The sequence below is a fragment of the Procambarus clarkii genome, chromosome 93 (genome assembly GCF_040958095.1).
Source record: "Procambarus clarkii isolate CNS0578487 chromosome 93, FALCON_Pclarkii_2.0, whole genome shotgun sequence".
Classification (NCBI taxonomy): domain Eukaryota; kingdom Metazoa; phylum Arthropoda; class Malacostraca; order Decapoda; family Cambaridae; genus Procambarus; species Procambarus clarkii.
Genome location: NC_091242.1, coordinates 8616039 through 8638948, shown reverse-complemented (window position 1 = coordinate 8638948; position 22910 = coordinate 8616039). Strand labels below are relative to the sequence as shown.

The 22910-nt window shown below is 47.4% G+C and overlaps 1 long non-coding RNA gene across 5 annotated transcripts in view; it reads left to right on the top strand.

Annotated features, from left to right (window-relative positions):
* Nucleotides 1-22910, top strand: part of LOC123746816 (uncharacterized) — a 42687-nt gene that overhangs the window by 3014 nt on the left and 16763 nt on the right. The window contains exons 1-3 of one of the 5 annotated variants that reach the window (XR_011226098.1): nucleotides 18291-18744; nucleotides 20531-20696; nucleotides 22030-22159. This is a non-coding gene — a long non-coding RNA (uncharacterized lncRNA). Of the gene's footprint in view, nucleotides 1-10376; nucleotides 10415-18290; nucleotides 18745-20530; nucleotides 20697-21700; nucleotides 21772-22029; nucleotides 22160-22910 lie in introns of those variants that run through there. The other 4 variants (XR_011226096.1, XR_006771562.2, XR_011226099.1 and 1 more) reach the window with 4 other exon arrangements.

Below are 22910 nucleotides of genomic sequence, written 5' to 3'. Positions count from 1 at the left end.
CCGGGCCTCAACATGTTGCAACACTTGTGTTAATTTCCCTGCTAATTGGTCTTGCTTGTCAACCCGCTGACAAGCTGGGGAGGCTTCCAGCGGGACTACCCCGCCATCTCCTACACCCCATCCACCCCTACACCCTCTCAAGCTCCTCTACACCCTCTCAAGGCCCCCTCTACACCCTCTCAAGGCCCCCTCTACACCCTCTCAAGGCCCCCTCTACACCCTCTCAAGCCCCCCTCTACACCCTCTCAAGGCCCCCCTCTACACCCTCTCAAGCCCCCCTCTACACCCTCTCAAGCCCCCCTCTACACCCTCTCAAGCTCCCCTACACCCTCTCAAGCCTCCCTACACCCTCTCAAGCCCCCTCTACACCCTCTCAAGGCTCTTTTACACCCTCTCAAGCTAGTCTACACCCTCTCAAGCTCCTCTACACCCTCTCAAGCTAGTCTACACCCTCTCAAGCTCCTCTACACCCTCTCAAGGCCCCCTCTACACCCTCTCAAGCTCCTCTACACCCTCTCAAGGCCCCTCGACACCCTCTCAAGCCCCTCCTACACCCTCTCAAGCCCCTCCTACACCCTCTCAAGCTCCTCTACACCCTCTCAAGGCCCCTCGACACCCTCTCAAGGCCCCTCGACACCCTCTCAAGCCCCTCCTACACCCTCTCAAGCACCTCCTACACCCTCTCAAGCCCCCCTACACCCTCTCAAGCCCCCCTACACCCTCTCAAGCCCCTCCTACACCCTCTCAAGCCCCTCCTACACCCTCTCAACACCCCCCCCCCTCCCCGCTACACCCTCTCAACACCCCCCCCCCCTTCACCTTCGACCACATCAAGGGAAACTGAGAGAATTTTTTTTATAAAAACAGTGATACGAAAGGGAGAATGGAAGGAAAGAGTGAAGGTGTAAGAGGATAGAATAGAGAGTAGTAGGTAGAGAGATAGAGGGATGGAGAGAATTATATGGAGACGTTGTAAGAATTTATCTCCTGGTTATCTCCTGGTTCATCTTGGCTCCCGGTTCATCTTGGCTCCCGGTTCATCTTGGTTCCCGGTTCATCTTGGCTCCCGGTTCATCTTGGATCCCGGTTCATTTTAGTGTTCCATACTGAACTCTTACTTTGCATAACATTGTGTTGATCTGAAATTAACACAGACCATCAAATGAGTTTCTTGAGACAGTCTTCAGGTGAGCTGACGTGAGAGAGAGGGGAGGGGGGGGAGAAGAGAGGGGAAGGGGGGGGAGAGAGAGAGAGGGGGGGGGGGTGATTATCTAGTTAAAAGTACCTTGACACTAAGTAACCTTTTATAGGGTCAAAATCTCGTTACGAAATTAAAGACAAACTTTTCTCTCCTCTGCGGCACAAGTTATCTTTTCTGCGGCACAAGTTATCTTTTCTGTGGCACAAGTTATCTTTTCTGTGGCACAAGTTATCTTTTCTGTGGCACAAGTTATCTTTTCTGTGGCACAAGTTATCTTCTCTGCGGTACAAGTTATCTTCTCTGCGGTACAAGTTATCCCCCCCTGCGGCACAAGTTATCCCCCCCCTGCGGCACAAGTTATCCCCCCTTGCGGCACAAGTTATCCCCCCCCTGCGGCACAAGTTATCCCCCCCTGTGGCACAAGTTATCTTACCCCTTTGTTCTTGAGTTATCAAATGAGTTGGCCTTTAATGGCCTTGTACTCCAGGGCAAGGACTGGTTGGTCATTTACCAGGGGGGGGGGGTGCTTGTTAGACAGTGATTGGTCATTTGCGAGGGATTAAGAGTCACGGATTTTTCCCGTGGGATTTAGAGAACTTTTGGAAGGGATTAGAAACTCTTGTTGTTCAAAGAGTCCCCAAGTTGCAGACTGAAGAGCCTATTGCATCATTAACTTTTTCGTCTCTTATATATATATATATATATATATATATATATATATATATATATATATATATATATATATATATATATATATATATATATATATATATATATATATATATATATATATATATATATATATATATATATATATATATATATATATATATATATATATATATATATATATAGAAGGATTTTGTATTTTATTATTTTTGTTATGTTCTTTCCCTAATGGGGAAGTTGAACACTTGTCTCTCCAATGTTAATTATGAAATTTACTAGTGAAAAGTGCCAAGCCATTACGACTATATAGCTCTTTGAACGGGTCACGATAAGGATTTGGGATGGGACGGGGGGGAAGGAATGGTGCCCAACCACTTGGACGGTCGGGGATTGAACGCCGACCTGCATGGAGCCAGACCGTCGCGCTACCGACACTGTAGCAAAGATTACACTATAAATTCGTACGTATATTTGGACACTGAAAGATTTAACATAGATTTTTGTTTAATATCCATCATAAAAATTTCGACAATTACGCAAAATTTCGTAACCAATAATAATAATAAATGGAACAAATTTCACACTAAAGAGAAGGACCAAGAAATGTGAAGGAACGAGAGTCAATGATAACCTTATCAACAATGACCTTATCAACAATGACCTTAATCCACAAATCTTCCCAGATACTAAGATTTTGGGGGCAAGAAAAATGTTAACCTCGCCAATAGAATTGTTTACGGATTAACGCAAATGATCAGTGGACTGAGTGTGGACGGCTGAGTGAATGGCGCTCGGGATTCGTAGTCCCAAGGGTCCGGGTTCGATCCCCGGCGGAGGCGGAAACAAATTGGCAAAGTTTCTTTCACCGTGATGTGTTTGTTCACCAGGCAGTAAATTGGTACCTGGGAGTTAGACAGCTGCTACAGGCTGCTTCCTCTGTGTGTGTGTGTGTGTGTGTGTGTGTGTGTGTGTGTGTGTGTGTGTGTGTGTGTGCGTGCGTGTGTGTGCGTGCGTGTGTGTGCGTGTACTCACCTAATTGTGCTTGCGGCGGTTGAGCTCTGGCTCTTTGGTCCCGCCTCTCAACTGTCAGTCAACAGGTGTACAGGTTCCAGAGCCTATTGGGCTCTATCGTATCTACACTTGAAACTGTGTATGGAGTCAGCCTCCACCACATCACTGCCTAATGCATTCCATTTGTCAACCACTCTGACACTAAAAAAGTTCTTTCTAATATCTCTGTGGCTCATTTGGGCACTCAGTTAATTGATTGAAAGTTGAGAGGCGGGCCCAAAGAGCAGAGCTCAACCCCCGCAAGCACAACTAGGTGGACACAGTGAGGTTGCATGCAGTTGCTACCGTCCACTGACGACTGCATCATTGCAGGTTCCTCTCAGAGTTTCAATTGGATTTTTCTAACTTTAACCACCGCTTCGTTCACAGAGGCGACTAGAGACTCCATGAAAGCTGCCAGTTTCTGTGGGTAAAAGTTTATCTTCACCTCTGAATCATTTATATCCCAGGCCAGTGGTGGACCTACGGTTTGTGAGCCGGGGCCTGGAGCTGAAGCTTCATTAATTTCATAGATCTGATTCTCCCAGTTTAAAAAATACTTGCTCTCGTGCACAGGCGGTACTGCAATGGTCATTACTTGCAATTTGCAATGAGAGAGCTCTATAAATAACTGTTTTTACGTGAATATACAACAACAAACCAACAGTCTACGGGCTCACCATAGCCCGTGCTGCTTGGAACTTTTTGTTCCAGGTAGCGAATCTTCAACAACAACAACAAACCCACTGACCTTTATACAAAGTGTTGCAGGAGGATACAACAGAGAGGATATAAATAAGGGTTTTAAATATATCATTATACAATAGAACATGAAATATGGTATCTCTGGTGCGAACCCTTATCTCATTATCTTCGCGAACCCAGGTTATGAAGCTTCGAACCCCCTGGTCGGGTCATAGAGATTGGATATAATGACAATTGGATATAGTGACAATGGATATAAATTGAATAAGTTTAGATTCCGGAAAGATCTTAAGTAAAATTGTACTTAGATCTAAGTAAAGATCTAAGTCTTCCCGACCCTTCCTCTCTGATTGACTGGGGAAGGGTGTCATGATATCACAGCCAATAAGAATCGTCCATGTGACAGCTTGCTGCTGATTGGCTAAAATTTTCACGTGTTACGGCATCAAAGAGGTTGAGGGTCTCCCGTTGTGTCAAAATGTGTTCGAGCAGAATAGAGAGAGAAATTGAAATAAGTTTATTGAGGTAAAATACACACAAAGGGATGAGGTAGCTCAAGCTATTCTCACCCCGTTCAGTACATCGTGTACACATCACAAACAATAAACATATTACCAAACATTCTGAGAGAAGAGAGAGAGAAGTCAGCGTAAGTCCCAAGGCATGATACCAGACATGGTATCATGCCTCATCTCGGGGCATGATACCATGTCTGGGATACCATTGCCATCTCGGGCATGGCACCGAACACTGGCAGGACCGTTCAAGAGAGGGTATGGGTAAGGTCGATTAAGTAGATATGAAGCTTCTTTGACTTACTCAAAACCCTTTACACACAAACAACACACAACTCCCTCCTCCTCCCCTAGACACACAACCCTCCCTCAGATACACACACACACACACACACACACACACACACACACACACACACACACACACACACACACACACACACACAGGGCCTCGTAGCCTGGTGGATAGCGCGCAGGATTCGTAATTCTGTGCCCCTGTTACCTAGCAGTAAATAGGTACCTGGGAGTTAGCCAGCTGTCACGGGCTGCTTCCTGGGGTGTGTGTGTGTGTATGGTGTGGAAAAAAAAGTAGTTAGTAAACAGTTGATTGATAGTTGAGAGGCGGGTCCAAAGAGCAAAGCTCAACCCCCGCAAAACACAACTAGTAAACACACACACACACACTCACATCCAGTACGATAAAGGGGAGGAGATTGGGCTGGCAACCATTGCCTCAATATTTTCAGCATCAAAGGATCGGGCAGCGTGGGATCTGGGCGCAATATGAGAGGGATAACGGAAGAATGAAGGGAGCTGGAAATGGTGAAGGGGGAATGGTTGGTTTGATGTACTCGGGCGGGACGACATGAATCCAAGGAGCAGGGAATGGAGGATGATCTTGGAAGTGGCAAGGGGAAGCAGGGGGAAGGACGATACAAAAACGGTGGAATTAGGGAATACATTTTTATCCAATTGTAGACGAAAATTTGCATACGCTGAGGAAATTACGACACTCAATTTGCGTCAATATTGGTTTTACTTATGAACAAGGCATAGGTTGGAGCGAGGGAATTATCAGGGGGAAAGTGCCAAGCTGTTACGACTATATAGCACTGGGAAGGAGTCAGGATAAGGATTTGGGATGGGACGGAGGGGTGGAATGGTGCCCATACACTTTGGACGGTCGGGGATTGAACGCCGACCTGCATAAAGCGAGACCGAGCCACTTGCGTGGCTCGGGAGTTTACCCAGGTCGAAGCTTCGCATTATCAACCACTTGGACTGGACGGTAGAGCGACGGTCTACCTACCTTGAGGTGCTTCCGGGGCTTAGTGTCCCCGCGGCCCGGTCGTCGACCAGGCCTCCTGGTTGCTGGACTGATCAACCAGGCTGTTAGACGCGGCTGCTCGCAGCCTGACGTATGAGTCACAGCCTGGTTGATCAAGCACCTCCAAAGGATACCTGATCAACCAGGCTGTGACTCATACGTCAGGCTGCGTGCAGCCGCGTCTAACAGCCTGGTTGATCAGTCCAGCAACCAGGAGGCCTGGTCGACGACCGGGCCGCGGGGACACTAAGCCCCGGAAGCACCTCAAGGTAGGTAGACCGTCGCTCTACCGTCCAGTCCAAGTGGTTGATAATGCGAAGCTTCGACCTGGGTAAACTCCCGAGCCACGCAAGTGACCTACCCCCTGGACCACGTGAATAATGTGAATTCAGAGTGAGTGAGTGAGAGAGAGAGTGAGAGACAGAGAGAGAGAGAGTGAGAGACAGAGAGAGAGAGAGTGAGAGACAGAGAGAGCGCCAGAGCACGTGTCACAAGATACACAGGAGTACATACATACAAGTACGTACAAATATGTACATAGGTATATATATATATAACATTATGTATACTGTAGCAGAAAGTATAAGAGTTAAACTCGTTACCGAAAAGATGAGAGAAGAGATGAAGTTATACAGGTTGAGATCTCAAAACATATAACTGACTATTGTATACAGACATCTTGAAACATTAAATTTACGAAACCTCTACATCTTGCCTTAATCGAGACTTCCTTAGAGTTCAGATTTATTAAATAGTTTGCTAACGTTGAACCTTCAGATCCTAATGTTATAGTTCAAAACAATATGTTAAGTGCTTCGGAGTTCATATAAGCTGTTTAATAAATGTAAATAAAGTCGCCATGATTGAGGAAAGATGCAATGGTTTCGCAATTGGCTGCCATTGGGCAGCGTCACTCATCCTATGAGTGAACATACCCCCATAGTGACAGTATTGAGCAGCGTCACTCATCCTGTGAGTGAACATACCCCCATAGTGACAGTATTGGGCAGCGCCACTCATCCTATGAGTGAACATACCCTCATAGTGACAGTATTGGGCAGCGCCACTCATCCTGTGAGTGGACACACCGCCATAGTGACAGTATTGGGCAGCGCCACTCATCCTGTGAGTGGACACACCGCCATAGTGACAGTATTGGGCAGCGCCACTCATCCTGTGAGTGGACACACCGCCATAGTGACAGTATTGGGCAGCGCCACTCATCCTGTGAGTGGACACACCGCCATAGTGACAGTATTGGGCAGCGTCACTCATCCTGTGAGTGAACACACCGCCATAGTGACAGTATTGGGCAGCGCCACTCATCCTGTGAGTGGACACACCGCCATAGTGACAGTATTGGGCAGCGTCACTCATCCTGTGAGTGAACACACCGCCATAGTGACAGTATTGGGCAGCGCCACTCATCCTGTGAGTGGACACACCGCCATAGTGACAGTATTGGGCAGCGTCACTCATCCTGTGAGTGGACACACCGCCATAGTGACAGTATTGGGCAGCGTCACTCATCCTGTGAGTGGACACACCGCCATAGTGACAGTATTGGGCAGCGTCACTCATCCTGTGAGTGAACACACCGCCATAGTGACAGTATTTTGAAACCAATCTTCACCACTATAGAACACCTGAATAAAAAGCTCCTACACATTCAACAGGCAGTATGTCTGGAGACTGCTACACTAACTAGGGGTATACATTATCTTTCCATTCTTTTCCACAAGTCTACCCTCGCTGCCAGGCCTGGACGAGTTCATCTGTGATATAAACCTTGGACTTGCCAGAAGAGCGATGGTATCGTACACTCTACTCTTTGAAAGCATCCCATACGAGGGCGATATAAAAAAATAGAGCTCATCGTTGCCCAACTCCTGGCAAGGGGAAGTGGGAAACTTGTATGGGAAAGTTATAGACATAGATCTCACCCCAAGGTACGAGGATACCACAAGAACTATGATAGCAGCCAAGAGATCCGTTCCTGGCAAGCGAGCCATAGATTTGACAACTTCGTATCGAAGTTGGACGATGCTGGACGATAGCCAGTATATCCAACGTGATAACAAGCAACGTGGAAGGCAGCCCTGACCAGAACCAGGAAACTAGACCACTGCCACAACAGCAGCCAACAAGGCCTAGCTAGATCAGTGCTCTTGCAGGTAGACGAAACAGAAGGAACAGACCGCAGCAGCAACTACCGCAGCGACAAGGAGGGCCCGGCCAATTACAACGACTGGAACAACCAGTGAAGACACAATAGAAGTCGCTCAGATAGCAGGCCAGGAACGAGCAGAGGAAGGTCACATATCAGACCGAAGTGGAATCAACAGGAGAATAACTACGATAGATATGGTAACAGTAATAACTGTAATTTTCCCCAGAATCTGGAGAACAACAGAGCATGCGGTGTAGGCACAGAGGCACCCTATGAACAAGACAGAACAGGCGCCATGCAGAGGCAGCGCCAACAACGGATACTATGAGAACAACTGGAGGAAAATTGCTCACAACGACAAGAGGAGGCAGGAGCAACAACGACAGAGGAGGCAGGAGCAACAACAACAGGTGGAACAATCGCAAAAACAACAGAGGCTGGAACAGCAACAATTACTACAACAGAAACAATCGAGACTGGCAGTACCGAGACGAAGGACGATTCAACGAAGGGAATCGCAACAACAACGGGAGATTCAACGACAGATGCAGGAACACCTGAGGAGCACGATAGTGTCAAAAGTCCCTCTAACCAAAGCAGAAAAGGAATTACTAAATAAAGGCCTCTCCTTTGTAATGGGACCACCAGTAAGGGACGAAAGGTGGAGAACAATAGAGGAAAGTTATGGTGAACTTGAGAAGGGGATTAACAGAGTTTGGGACAAACTAACCAGAAAAATAGGAGAACAGTGTGGAAGACCATTTTCTATGTTCATTGTCATATTCGCATAATGTTCTCTACAAATATCCTTCATGTTCTTCACATATTCAGTGTTCATTCTTTGTATTCCCTATGTTCATTATCATGTTCCCCGCATGTTCACTGTGTTCATCAGCTTTTCTTACATGTTCTCTGTCATGATCCCCATATGTTCACTGTAAATTCATATTCTATCACAATGCATCACAACGCATCAGCTGAATCTCACGTCCCTAGAAAACAGAAGAGTAAGGGGAGACATGATAACTACCTACAAAATTCTCAGGGGAATTGACAGGGTGGACAAAGACAAACTCTTTAGCACGGGTGGAACACAAACAGAGGGACACAGGTGGAAACTTGGTACCCAGATGAGCCACAGAGACATTAGAATTTTTTTCAGTGACAGTAGTTAACAAGTGGAATGCCTTAGGCAGTGATGTGGTGGAGACTGACTCCATACACAGTTTCAAATGTAGGTATGATAGAGCCCAATAGGCTCAGGAATCTGTACACCAGTTGATTGACGCTTGAGAGGCGGGACCAAAGAGCCAGAGCTCAACCCCCGCAAGTACAACTAGGTAATTACAATATTGCAATCTCGGGCAGCCTGCAACACGCAGCAGCAACTTTACTGTAGCAAATTAAGCCAAATAACTTTATTATTAACTCTTGAAAGCAAACATTTTTTTTGTAAAGGAAAGCCTCTGACCACGAATGCAAATACTGTTTACTTTTTTGGTTGTTTTTATTGCATCAGGTTTCGGACATTATTCTTGTTTTGCATTCGCTTGTTTATTTCTGTTTGCCTGTCTTCAGAACCTGCTTTTTTTATGTGTGTTAACGAGTGTTCATCCGTCTGTCCGTCTGTTTCTGTCAGTATATGTGTGCTTGTGTTCAACAATCATCCTTGCACCGGTGCTTGGCAAACACGCAGTTCAGCAACGAATGCAAGTGAGATTAAAACTGGTAGGAGTGCCATTGGCCTCACCTGGCACTGGGGGCCGAGCTTCCACGCTAGTGACGGATCTTAAGAGCCCCGGGGTGAGTGGGGGGGAAGAAGGGGGGGGGCAGTTTCCAGGTTTTGGAACTGGGAGGTTAGAGGCCCCAGGGGACGCTGTTTACAGTTTGTGGACTGGAAGGTTACGTGCCCCGGGAAATGAGGTTTCCAGGGGCCAGATTGATGAAGCAGTTACGCAAGTACTTACAAACCTGTACATCTTTCCTCAATCTTTGACGGCTTTGATTACATTTATTAAACAGTTTACACGCATGAAAACTTGCCAATCGACTGTTATTATTGGTATAAACAGCCTCCTGGTGCTTCGGAGTTCATTAACTGTTTAATAATTGTAAACAAAGCCGTCCAAGATTGAGAAAAGATGTATAGGTTCGTAAGTGCTTGCGTAACTGCTTCGTGAATCTGGCCCCAGGTTAGGACCTGAAAGATTAAGGGGCCCCTGGAGCCGTGTTTTCAGGTTTGGGACATGAAGGATAAGGGTCTCATGAAGCTGTGTTTCCAAGCTAGATCTCTTGAGGGTTAAGAGACCCAGGGTGAGCTATTGTGTGTGGCAGGAATATTAAAGAGTCTGCTGGGGAATTGTTTGTTTTATAAGAATCTAGAATGTTAATTGACCCTACAGGTGCGTTGAGGTCAAATTCTAGATGGTTAAGGGACCAAGGGGGTGAATTGCCTTGTTCATGTGTATTATATCCCAGCAAACAACGTAACAACAACGGAAAGTTTTACGGTGCATTTTTGCAACGTTTTAGTTATGTTGTGTGTTTACGTGTGTGTGTTTGCTCGGGAATAATTCCCATCTCGGGTGAAAAACTGTCAGATGTGTACACCTGACAGTGTTTGCCCCAAGAATTTCACACACACACATAACATTACCCCGGGGGGGGGGGGGGGGGAGTAAACATAAAGTATTTTCAGGAATATTTTAATTATCGTTTCTACTTTTTTTCCATTTTTAGGTTCTCTGGATTTATGGTTCATGAGGCCATTCAATCAGGTATGTTAATATGAGGTTCTTTTCTTGTTGAAAGTTGGTTCTTTGAGTAGTTCTTGTTGGGAGAAAGTTCTTCTTTGAGAAGTTCTTGTTGGGAGAAAGTTCTTCTTTGAGAAGTTCTTGTTGGGAGAAAGTTCTTCTTTGAGAAGTTCTTGTTGGAAGAAAGTTCTTCTTTGAGTAGTTCTTGTTGGGAGAAAGTTCTTCTTTGAGAAGTTCTAGTTGGGAGAAAGTTCTTCTTTGAGTAGTTCTTGTTGGGAGAAAGTTCTTCTTTGAGAACTTTAGCCCTCTTACAACGACATCTGGCCCTCTTACGACGACATCTGGCCCTCTTACGACGACATCTGGCCCTCTTACGACGACATCCGGCCCTCTTACGACGACATCCGGCCCTCTTACGACGACATCCGGCCCTCTTACGACGACATCCGGCCCTCTTACGACGACATCCGGCCCTCTTACGACGACATCTGACCCCCCTTACGACGACATCTGACCCCCCTTTACGACGACATCTGACCCCCCTTTACGACGACATCTGACCCCCCTTACGACGACATCCGACCCCCCTTACAATGACCTTTAAGCCATAGTGAACAAACCCAAAGTCCTTTCAAAGGGGAAAACAATATTGTATGTAGCAGAACTAATAATATTATTGGTGAACATTTATAACACGAGGTTCCAATGGACTTGATTTGTAAGTCGAGGAACTTGGACTTACGAACCAGGTTCCTGCTTCGTAAGTCCAGATGTACTTACGAACGTGTACGTCTTTCCTCAATCTTTGACGGCTTTGGTTACGTTTATTAAACAGTTTACACGCATGAAAACTTGCCAATCGACTGTTATTATTGGTATAAACAGCCTCCTGGTGCTTCGGAGTTCATTAACTGTTTAATAATTGTAAACAAAGCCGTCCAAGATTGAGAAAAGATGTATAGGTTATTAAGTGCTTGCGTAACTGCTTCGTGAATCTGGCCCCAGATTTGGGTTGCTGGAAGTAGCGAGTTGTAGAAATAAAGTGTCACAGATTTGACTATAAAACTAGCCAGAATATTATTTTTAACGATTGAGTCCCTTTTCAGAGTACACAGGCCAGCTTAACAGTAGCCGAATAGGGTAGTAAGTAGTGACAAACATAGCTGGCTTTTCATTTGGGTTTACAAGTAGCCCAATTGGGTTAAAATTTGCCCAATCTGGCAACCCTGCTTCAGACTCTTGTTGGCAAGCTTAGAGCTTTCCCTTCACTAAGCTTATCATAGGATATATATCTCTTAGATGTTTACCTTGGAATAATACATTCCCCCCTCCCACCTTGTACAGGGGCTCGATCCCGGTTGGTATTGATGGTGATACAAGGACGACTGACGTACCACCGCGACTAGAGGTTGACTAGAGGTCGAATAAAGCGCATCTGGGGACTCTCATAGGTTCGATCCCTCATCAGGGCTCCTGTGGATTTGTTCTTCGGCGCCTTGTTCACGCCAGTGGCCGGAATTTAGGGAAAGATGAACAGGTTTCGGAATTGGGTGCACACCTGCTGGAGCAGTAGGCTCAGGGCTGGCACTGGACTCTTAGACCGTTGAGAAGCAAATTGTTCTGGTCTGTGGTGGATTAATTTTGGCCAGTAATCAACCAAAGTTTCAAGCCACCCCCTCTTCTTCCCTTCCCTCTTCCCCCCTCCTACCCCCCCCCAACCCTTTCCCCCCTCCTACCCCCCCCAACCCTTTCCCCCCTCCTACCCCCCCTAACCCTTTCCCCCCTCCTACCCCCCTAACCCTTTCCCCCCTCCTACCCCCCCTAACCCTTTCCCCCCTCCTACCCCTTTCCCCCCTCCTACCCCCCTAACCACCACCACCCCTCACCGTGTAACAAGAGAGCAGTACATAGTACATGAACATCATAACAGCATGAACAGGCCACGTGGAGGATGAACAACCCACAGGCGCCAGTCAGGCGACGGCAGACAATGTAAAAGTTACACCTCTGTATAAGTTAGCCATAGAGTCAGGTCAACGGTCATCGAATCACAAAGAGGTCAGAATTGATGCCGTCATGGTAATCTTCAGGGATTAACCCCTAAACAACAAATGCAAAACCCTCATGTTCAGCTGAGGAGCAGTAGATCAGGAGAGTCAGTTGAGTGGGCACAGCCCAGTAGGGAGGTGTGTGTGGACTCTGGGAAAGAACATCATCTCCAGGGAAACTGTGGAACAACATACGAGTAAGTACGGCTCTCTTGTACTAAAGCACCTCATTCAGTACCCTTGGCCTCTAGTAGGGAATATAGTTAGGGAGTGTCTTATTTAATTATTTCAAATAAAGTCAGATATTAAGTGTTATTAAATGTGTATTAATGGTTCCTTGCTTTAGTGATATTGGGCCTACCGTCCCCTTTGCCCTAGTGACCTAGTGCTCTTAATTATTCAGTACTCCTCCCCCCGTTCGTCTTCCGTGTTGAGGTATTAGTGTTGGTGTGTCCCGCCTTATTCTTGTGTACACTATAGTTCCCAAGTGGTCAGGATTATTCGAGTGTCAGGCCAGGATCCTTGTACCGTTCAATTGTCCCCTACACCTGTCCTGGTAGGTTACTCCATCTGCAAGACCTACGACTCTCACTCCGGTCCCCTGTCCGGTAACTCAGGGTGGTGGCAGCGTCACTCGGTAACTCATACGATAGGTTGTGACTACGATTATCTCTATCTTTCTGTCTCACTCTCCCTCACTAGTGTCTCACTCTCCCTCGCCCTCACTCGCTCTCGTTCTCCCTCCCTTGCTCTCGTTCTCGCTCTCCTCTCTCTCTCCTCTCGCTCTGCCTCCCTCTTCCTCTCTCTCTCCTTCCTCTGTGTACTGGTTTACGTCTTCGTATGACGGCCCGAGTGTTAACATCTTATATGATCGGTATAGCATCTGTTATTACCATAGAAAGAGCGGAGATTGCACGGTTAGCTCAGTGGTAGTAGCGGAGTGCGCGGTCGAGATAGATACAAGGCGAGGTATTACAATGAGGGTCATTACAACCGGGTCAAGTGTGGGGGAAAAAAAAAACGTTTAGGCAGCAATAAATTTTCGTTACTTAGGCTAATCGCACGAAAATTGACTGTTGCTGACGTTTATCTTTCGTTTATTAAACGTAAATAACGTTGAATCCTACGTTCATTAAACGTTAAACATTAGTAACGTTGGTCAAATATTTTTAATGTAGATTAAACAGTATTAAAGTTAACGAAAGGTGTTGACCAGACCACACACTAGAAATTGAAGGGACGACGACGTTTCGGTCCGTCCTAGACCATGGTTAACGAAAGGTTATTAACATTGATCCAGCGTTAACTAAACGTTAGTAACCTTGACCCTACGTTTATTGAACGTTAGTAACCTTGACCCTACGTTTATTAAACGTTGCCCGAGCAGGTATTGCTCACTGGTGGGCAGTTATTTCGTATGACAGCTGGTCGTCATTTAGAACTGTAACCTGTCACTCACAAAGCAACTGTCACCTGTCAATCCTTCACAAACAACCGTCCTCAACTGTCACCTTGTCAATCACTCCACTCGAAATCGGCATTAATATCTTATTCAATTATATATTTCTACGTGGGTTAAATGCTAACAAATAGGAGAGAGGTTAAATTTAACACTTACAAACTAATCTGGGACGATTTGAGTCGTCTAGAGCATTTTGGGAAGTGTCACGACTTGATTGGACGACGACCCGACGACAGTCGTACTACCACCTTAATAAGAGAGGGTGGCGTGCGCACAGGTGAGAGCGGGATACGACTTGTTTCACACGACCAGAACACAGACACATGCACTAGCGCGCCGCACACATAGGCGTGAGGGAGGGAGCTTGGCCCTCCAGCGCGCGCACACAGACGTCCGGCCCGGCCGAGGGTCGCGCGGGTACTGAGGGGAGAGGCGCTGATGGCACACTCTTACAGCCTCCGACTCCTTGTTTTTTCTTCTCCCTATTTACTGTCTCTCTCTCTCGCCTCTCTCTCTCTCGCCTCTCTCTCTCTCGCCTCTCTCTCTCTCCTCTCTCTCTCTCTCGCCTCTCTCTCTCGCCTCTCTCTCTCTCCTCTCTCTCTCTCGCCTCTCTCTCTCTCGCCTCTCTCTCGCCTCTCTCTCTCTCTCCTCTATCTCTCTCTCCTCTCACCTCTTTCCTCTCTCCTCTTTCCTCTCTCTCTCCTCTCCTCTCTTCTCTCCTCTCTTCTCTCTATTATTACGGAGGAGTATTAGGATAAATGTGGGAGTATTATGGAGGAGTATTAGGATAAATGTGGGAGTATTATGGAGGAGTATTAGGATAAATGTGGGAGTATTATGGAGGAGTATTAGGATAAATGTGGGAGTATTATGGAGGAGTATTAGGATAAATGTGGGAGTATTATGGAGGAGTATTAGGATAAATGTGGGAGTATTATGGAGGAGTATTAGGATAAATGTGGGAGTATTATGGAGGAGTTTTAGGATAAATGTGGGAGTATTATGGAGGAGTATTAGGATAAATGTGGGAGTATTATGGAGGAGTATTAGGATAAATGTGGGAGTATTATGGAGGAGTATTAGGATAAATGTGGGAGTATTATGATGGAGTATTAGGATAAATGTGGGAGTATTACATCCTGGACGCCATTTTCAGCTAACTTTAGCGTCCGATAGTGTCCGATAGATGGACACTATTGGGGGAAAGGAGGGTGATTACTCTAGCAGTCGGTAATCCCCTGTATAGAGTAATGGTGTAATTGGATTAATAATTCTGCTAGTGATTTAAGTCTGGTTAAGAAAAGAGTAAAAATTAATCATTCTTTTGTCACGGGGTGAGGTGATTAATTGACTTCTTGTGTTGCTAAGTAACGCAATTATTTTTTGAGACAGTGAATAATGTCATATCAGTTAGTGTGTTGGAAGATAGATAGTGTTCTTTTATGGGTTTGTGTGTGTGTGTGTGTGTGTGTGTGTGTGTGTGTGTGTGTGTGTGTGTGTGTGTGTGTGTGTGTGTTTTCCCCCCACTGCGGGGGAAAGAGAGACATTCTAACATTCTTTCCTCCCCCGCCACCTCTCCTCCCCCGCCACCTCTCCTCCCCCGCCACCTCTCCTCCCCGCCACCTCTCCTCCCCGCCACCTCTCCTCCCCCGCCACCTCTCCTCCCCCGCCACCCCTCCTCCCCCGCCACCTCTCCTCCCCCGCCACCCCTCCTCCCCCGCCACCTCTCCTCCCCCGCCACCTCTCCTCCCCGCCACCTCTCCTCCCCGCCACCTGGAGTACCACACCATTGGCTCTGTAAAATACATGATTGATTGCGCCTTAACCAATTTACCTCCAGTCTTTAGTGGGAAAATATTTTCTCGTGTATAATGAAGCAGAATATTGCGTGTGTGGGGGGAGGAGTGGGGGGGGGGTCGTGTGTGGGGGAGGAATGGGGGGGGGGTTGTGCGTGTGTGTGGGGGGGGAGTGGGGGGGGGTCGTGCGTGTGTGTGGGGGGGAGTGGGGGGGTCGTGTGTGGGGGAGGAGTGGGGGGGGGGTTGTGCGTGTGTGTGGGGAGGGGGAGAGTGGGAGGGTGTGTGTATGTGTGTCTTCTCGCCTAGTTGTGCTTGCGGGGGTTGAGCTCTGGCTCTTTGGTCCCGCCAGTGTGTGTGATGTAGAAGGATGCAGGTCTGTCACGCTTTGGGCTAGCCTCACATAACTTTGCAGGGTGATTAATGTGTGGTAGGGAACTGTCACGGACGGGTCGGGCCCGGCCCATTGCACCTTGCAGGGAATGGGTGCAGGTTATTCCAGAATGTTATCTTACCTTACCTTGAGGATACCTTGAGGTGCTTCCGGGGCTTAGCGTCCCCGCGGCCCGATCGTCGACCAGGCCTCCTGGTTGCCGGACCGGGTCAGGGAAATGTACCAAAAGGTTTCTTTTATCGTAAGAGAAGTTCGAAAATATATTGAACTAAATGAGCAACTTGTAGAAACTTTATTCATAACTCCAAAAGTCGGTATGATAGAGGAATAGGGCAAGAGTCATTCTGTTAGGCAACCAATGGCTTGGAAGGCGGAATCCAAGAGCTTGATCCTGCAAACACTAATAGGCAAGTACACTCTCTCATATTTTTTTTTATGTATCATTTACCCTCCCAAACTTTCCTAAAGTAAAGTTGGACACGAACATAACAAAAGTATTACCTAACTTGACCCCCCCCCCCGGACACACACGCCCCCCCGGACACACACGCCCCCCCGGACACACACGCCCCCCCGGACACACACGCCCCCCCCGGACACACACGCCCCCCCGGACACACACGCCCCCCCGGACACACACGCCCCCCCGGACACACACGCCCCCCCGGACACACACGCCCCCCCGGACACACACGCCCCCCGGACACACACGCCCCCCCCGGACACACACGCCCCCCCCGGACACACACGCGCCCCCCGGACACACACGCGCCCCCCGGACACACACGCGCCCCCCGGACACACACGCGCCCCCCGGACACACACGCGCCCCCGGACACACACGCGCCCCCCGGACACACACGCGCCCCCCGGACACACACGCGCCCCCCGGACACACACGCGCCCCCCGGACACACACGCGCCCCCCGGACACACACGCGCCCCCCGGACACACACGCGCCCCCCGGACACACACGCGCCCCCCGGACACACACGCCCCCCCGGACACACACGCCCCCCCCGGACACACACGCCCCCCCCGGACACACACGCCCCCCCCGGACACACACGCGCCCCCCCCCGGACACACACGCGCCCCCCCCGGACACACACGCGCCCCCCCCGGACACACACGCCCCCCCCCGGACACACACGCCCCCCCCGGACACACACCCCGGCCTCCAGGTAACATATGGACCGTGTTAAGCCCGCTTCCTCCAGTAGCTCTATAATTAACTTGCACCCAGTTTAGCCTTCCTGAGTTCCATCTGTGTAATTATTTTAAATGCAACTCATTAGGTCATTTTTCTTTCGCGTGGGAATTAACTTGGCACTTAATGCATTAGAGTTACCAGGGTGATAGTGTGTGTGTGTATGTTTTAATAAGTTAATGCACAGCACACAATTGCCCACTCAGAAAGGTACTGCCTTGTCCATTCAGAACTATTTCTTGCCTCACTCAGAACTGTGTTTGCTTTTTTCCACTGAAAACGGGAAATCTTGAGAGAATGGGGAATAGTGAGGATGGTGTTAGGATAGATCAGTCCATGCGTTGGATGTGGAACGGGGTACAAAATTGTTGTGATGACAATGCGTTGATGTTCTTGGATTGGTTGAAAGACACTCTGTAACTGTCTCCAGATAGTGTCTCAAGACAGGGAACCGGAGGGGTAAGGAGTGGGGGAAGGGTAAGAGAATGGTGGACGAGGAGGCGGGTGAAGAGGGAGGGAAGGGAAAGAGGGGAGGGGTAAGAGAAGAGGAAGAGGAGGGGAAAGAGAAGGGGGAGAGGGGAGGGGTAAGAGAAGGGGGATGAGGAAAAAGGGGAAAAGGAAGGGGGAGGGGTAAGAGAAGGGGAATGAGTAGGACAGGGAAGAGAAGGGGAGGGGTAAGAGGAGGGGGGAAGAGGGGTGGGGAGGGAGTGTAGCGGGACCTGTGTGAGGCCTAATGTATATACACTTAGACCTACAGAGTTGCCATGACGTGTTAGGACGCTGGATCATACAGGCATGTCCTTGGTAGATGGTGTGTTCATCTTCATAAAATACAGCAAGAAAAATGAAGAATCAGATAATAATGTTTTAAATAACTTTATCTCTGATTTTACTACTGAATTAATATTATAAAGTGATCAGTGGTTGGTGGAGGCAGCGAGGGTTGTCGTGAGGCGCTGACCAGGCGAGGGTCAGTACCCAGCTGACCACCACCGTGGTGGGTCAGTGTTGATACCCGCGGGTAGTGACACACCCTCTACTTCTCCCTCTGCTCCTTCCTTCTCTTGCCCTTCCCCTCTTCCCCCTTCCTTCTCTTAAGCCTCCACTCTTCCCCCTCTCCTCTTCCCCCCCTCCTTCCTCCTCCCCCTCTTCCTTCCTCCCCCTCCTCCCCCTCTTCCTTCCTCCTCCCCCTCTTCCTTCCTCCTCCCTCTCTTCCTTCCTCCTCCCCCTCTTCCTTCCTCCTCCCCCTCCTGCTTCCTCCTTCCTTTCCTTCCTCTGCTTCCTCCCCTTCCTCCTCCTCGCCCTCCTCCTCCTCCCTTCCTTCTCCTCGCGCTGAAATGAAAACACTATATTGTGACATTCAAGAATGGCGTTGCCCACCTTAAGCGATTGATGATTTATTTTTAAGGCTTAAGAGCTGGAGCTCGATCCTTCAAGCACATCTAGGTGAGTGTGTTACACCTGAGTGGAGTGAGTGTCTCACCCGAGTGTGTCTCTCTCTTTCTCTCTCGCGCGCGCTCTCGCATTCATTGGTGGGTCTTCCCGCCAATGACAGCACGAGTCTTGGGGTTCTGATATGAACATGGATACGTGGTTGACCATTACTCACGACCTCCCTCATCCTCCCTCTCTCTCTTCCCTAACCCCCCCACTCCTTCCCTAACCCCCTCACTCCCTCTTCCCTAACCCCCCCCACTCCCTCTTCCCTAACCCCCCCACTCCCTCTTCCCTAACCCCCCCTCTCTCTCTTCCCTAACCCCCCCACTTCCTCTTCCCTAACCCCCCCACTCCCTCTTCCCTAACCCACCCCCCCACTCCGTCTTCCCTAAACCCCCCACTCCGTCTTCCCTAACCCCCCTTCTCTCTCTTCCCTAACCCCCCCTCTCTCTCTTCCCTAACCCCCCTCCCACTCCCTCTTCCCTAACCCCCCTCCCACTCCCTCTTCCCTAACCCCCTCCCACTCCCTCTTCCCTAACCCCCCCTCCCACTCCCTCTTCCCTAACCCCCCTGCTAACCCAGCTGTTACCGTTGTTAGAGCTGCTTCTGTTGCTGGCTCAGTTACTGTTGATTGTGTTGGTTCCATTTTTGGTATGTAAAACTGCTTCTGTTGGTGGTGGTGTGTTTCTTGCTGTTGTTCTCCAAGGTGGGTGTTGCTGGGGCTGTCTTTGTTCATGTTTGTGTTGATGGGGTTGTATTTGTTCTTGTTTGTGTTGCTGGGGTTGTATTTGTTCCTTTTTGTGTTGCTGGGGCTGTCTTTGTTCTTGTTTGTGTTGCTGGGGCTGTCTTTGTTCATGTTTGTGTTGCTGGGGCTGTCTTTGTTCATGTTTGTGTTGCTGGGGCTGTCTTTGTTCATGTTTGTGTTGCTGGGGCTGTCTTTGTTCTTGTTTGTGTTGCTGGGGCTGTCTTTGTTCATGTTTGTGTTGCTGGGGCTGTCTTTGTTCATGTTTGCTGTTGTTCATGTTCTTGTTATTTGTGGTACGGCTGTTTTTGTCCCTCGTAATAACTTGGACATAAATATTCTATTAATTAAACTCATAAACCAATAACATTACATCAGGACAATAAAATTTGCATATAAAAATGGCAACATATCGCTGACGACAGTTTAATTGGACAGTAAACCTATAACCACTTACCAATCTTTTGAACGGGTTTCCAACTGTATGCTGATTGGGCCCCCACATTGCGAAAATCTCGATGGTGATTGGCTGGCACGAGGAAAACGCCCCCCCCCCCCCCCGTCATGCAGTGATTAGGAATAACTTACTAATCTTGCAAGGTATAGCATAGATTGGTAGATACAAGGAAACTGCAAACTCGTTGAAATAACGCGAGAGAGAAAGGACCACTGGAACATAAGCAGCATTGATCTCATACTTGGCACCAGAAAAGCATTCAGTTGGCTGCATGCAACCTACGTGAGACCCATCGTAGAATATGCAGCCCATATGAGGAACAGTCACCTTAAAAAAAAGGCTCAATGCAAAATTTGAATGAATACATAAATATACAGCAAGATGTCCCTTTTATATATATATATATATATATATATATATATATATATATATATATATATATATATATATATATATGTGTGTGTGTGTGTGTATATCACGAAAATAAACACGTGATTAAGAATGTGACAATGTCAGACCACGGAGGAAAATGAAACAGGAATTTCCTTAAGTACTTTCGTATATTAAATACATCTTCAGAAGGAATGATTTTACAGATCGAGTGATGGGTATAAATAGGCAGGAGAGAGTGGTGAAGTGAGGTGAGGTACAATACTTGGACAACGCAGACGGCCCATTGGCCCAACAGATGCACCGAATTGGCCCATCCGATGTAGCCCAATGGCCCATCTGATACAACAGACATACAAGCATAATACATAGGTAATTATAACATAAAGAGGTAAATATATACAATGGATTAGTGAGACAAATGTTTTTCAATGATCCTACTTAAATCGCCCTATAGCTGATCTATTAGAAATGGATCTAAGTTATATAGACCACTGCTAATATTCAAATTACTTTGGTGATCTGTATCAAAGCAGATTCAATTATGTTTCTGTTATAGGTGCTTTTACAATTTGTTATTGAAGAAGCACTCTCCCAATCAAAAAGCTCACCAAATTGATTTTGGTGGGCCCAGACACCACTGGTGTCTGGGCCCCCAGGCACCAGTGGTGGGCCCCAGACACCAGTGGTGGGGCCCCGGGCACCAGTGGTGGGGCCCAGGCACCAGTGGTGGGCCTGGCATTACCCAACTGCCCGGTAAAGAGCCAGTCACCTTCCCTCCAGTGTTTCCCAGGACTGTTAACTTGGCTTAGATTACGCGAATTTAATTCCCAGTAAACAGGATAAAACTCTGGATAATCTTGGACAATTTGCGTGAAGTTGGGTTAGCGTGGGATGCCAGCCAGCCCATTACGCTTGCATTACAATGTTAATTACTGCAGTTTATGTAACAACCCGAAATTGTTTTGCGAAAATTGCTATATTAATTTTGGTAATTGTAGATGGAGGTCAGGGGTGGTGGGGGGGGGAGGGGGGTGTTCAGTTGTTACTCGTCTTGTTGAGCTTCAGGTCTTGGTCCCGGTTATTATCTGTCAGTCAACGGGTGGTCCGGTTCCTGAGGCAACTGGGGTCTGTCATATTTACATCTGAAAGTGTTTTATGGAGTCTGCCTCCACCACAGTCTGTGTGTGTAGTGTGCGTGTGGTGTGTGTGTGTGTGTGTGTGTGTGTGTGTGTGTGTGTGTGTGTGTGTGTGTGTGTGTATGTGAAACATACGAGATTTGAAGGATTGAGGTGAAGGTCATGATTTGTTCTTTGGTTATTTCTCGCATCTACTCTTGAATATCTCTATGCTCTTCGCCCACACCACTTCGCTCTGTAGAGTTCCAAACAGCCGCAACTCTGCTAGAAAAGGAAGCCCTCATATTCCTCCTGCAAATTTGTGTAGAGTATGTTATAGAGTATTTGTGTTTGCTAAGTTCATGTTCTCTGACTCTGCTTGTTTCCAGCTAAATTATATTTCCTCTGTATATTTTTATATCTATTTGATGCCATTCAAGATAATTATTATATATATTTTACCCTTTTTCGGTATTCGAAAGAGGTCAATTCTCGCTTGTTCAATCATTGCATATAGTTCATGTTTTATACAGTTTCTGTATTCAATATTTAGTATGTGAGTTGTAACTCGTCTTTCTTCCTCACAGATGCGTGCATGAAGAACATCTTGATGTGACTCCGTGTCTCAAGTACTCCTCAGACTCAGCGAGTAGTCAAGCGTCGAGACTTTAGTGACCAAGTTGTTTATCAGTTCTTCTTCTCATCCGTGAAGACATAGTGAGTATATGTAATTTGACATTGTTGTCCATTTGGGTTAGCTGTTAGGTTGGCTAAGCACACATTAGGATTATGTAAGGTGCTGTTCCGTACCTGCTGCAGTTGCGTGCAGTTGATGATGTTCCGTACCTGCTGCAGTTGCGTGCAGTTGATGATGTTGCGTACCTGCTTTAGTAACACCGTGCAGGTGTCTGTCAGGAAGGGAGAGCTGAACAGGAAACTGTGACTCCTAATCCAACTCTCTTGGAAATGGGTTCGATGGTTCAATGAGGTTTGGAACCTATGTGCTGGTTGTTCCTAGACGCGCATTAGTCAGGGATTAGTGTTGGTAGTAATTCTTACCATTAGTGTTGGTACTAATTAGGGTCAGTGAATATGCAGATGAGATCGATTTGCTTGGACTCGGTAATGTTCCATTGCGTCTGGATTTTGTGGGTGATTAGCTTGTCGGATTATGGTTGAGAGGGGTTATGAGCTCTTGTGTTACATTTGATTTACATTGCGTCTGTTGTTGATTGGCATTTTATTTTGCAGTTTATTTGTTCCCTTTTATATAAAAATCATTTTTTTGCTTTTGTTATTTTCTCTATACCTTTTTTTTACGTGTTTTGTTCATTCAGTTTTCCATTTCAATGTTGTTTTGTTTTCCATTTTGATTGGTGTTTGTTCTATAATATTTCATTTGCCTGATATTTGTTTTCCCTATTTAGAGAAGCGTTCCATCATATTCGCGTTTACAGATTGACAGGGA